We start from the raw sequence: 1073 nt of genomic DNA on the forward strand, positions 1-1073 counted from the left end.
TAGACTAGACTATAGACTAGACTATAGACTAGACTATAGACTAGACTATAGACTAGACTATAGACTAGACTATAGCCTAGACTATAGACTAGACTATAGACTAGACTTAATACTATATTATAGCCTACACTAAAGACAAAACTAAAGACTAGACCATAGATCCCTAGATTTCGTTTTTCGACAAATAATTTTCTATTAATCCTTAAAATACCTTCTTTAGGCTTTAATCCTTAAATACTAAGAGCAAATTACAATTGTGCAAACACAGAACTCCCACAATTGCTCAATTATTAAAAACGTCATATTCCAAATTAAACAAAATAACTACCATCCATCTATCTATCCATCCATCATAATGACGCACAAGAAAGAAAGATTGGCAATTTGTTAGACCAACTAAATGTCACTTCTAAAACAACAAACAATTAAACCAAAGAAAATCGCAAACAACACACGTAAGTAGACTTCAAAGTGTGGGAGGATGCCCAATGTACATAGCAACAGATGAAAACTAAACGAGATAAATATAAACAAAAACAAAAAAAACAAGTAAAGGACTCAATTATAAGACATTAATCCATCATTAAAATTAAAAGAAATAGCAAAGGAATAGAAACAGGATAACACAACACAGACACTATTACTAACACAGTTGTCTGTAACTTTTGGGATATGACCTCATTGTAAAATTATATAAGCAGTAAAGTGAAGGAGACACATTGTGTAGGCAGACTTTTTTTAAAAAGTATTGTCTGTCATAATTTTTATTTGCAAATATTGCAAGGTTGTTCTAGGAGCCGTAAGAATTCTAATTGATTTTTCCCTCTACTCTCGGGAACATTTGTCGCCCCAACTCGCTCTAGTTTTACTCTTTTCAATAAAAAATCATCTGTTTAATATTTCAATTGGTTGCTAGGATTCAATCTTTTTTATTTCTCAGGCATTTCATCAGGTATGGAACATTAAGTATTGTTGTACTTTTCCCACTACTTTTTTAGTTCAGTCTATAGTCTAGACTATAGTTTAGTCTATAGTCTAGTCTATAGTTTGGTCTTTAATCTAGTCTAGATTAG

This window comes from Lucilia cuprina, chromosome 4 (genome assembly GCF_022045245.1).
Source record: "Lucilia cuprina isolate Lc7/37 chromosome 4, ASM2204524v1, whole genome shotgun sequence".
Classification (NCBI taxonomy): domain Eukaryota; kingdom Metazoa; phylum Arthropoda; class Insecta; order Diptera; family Calliphoridae; genus Lucilia; species Lucilia cuprina.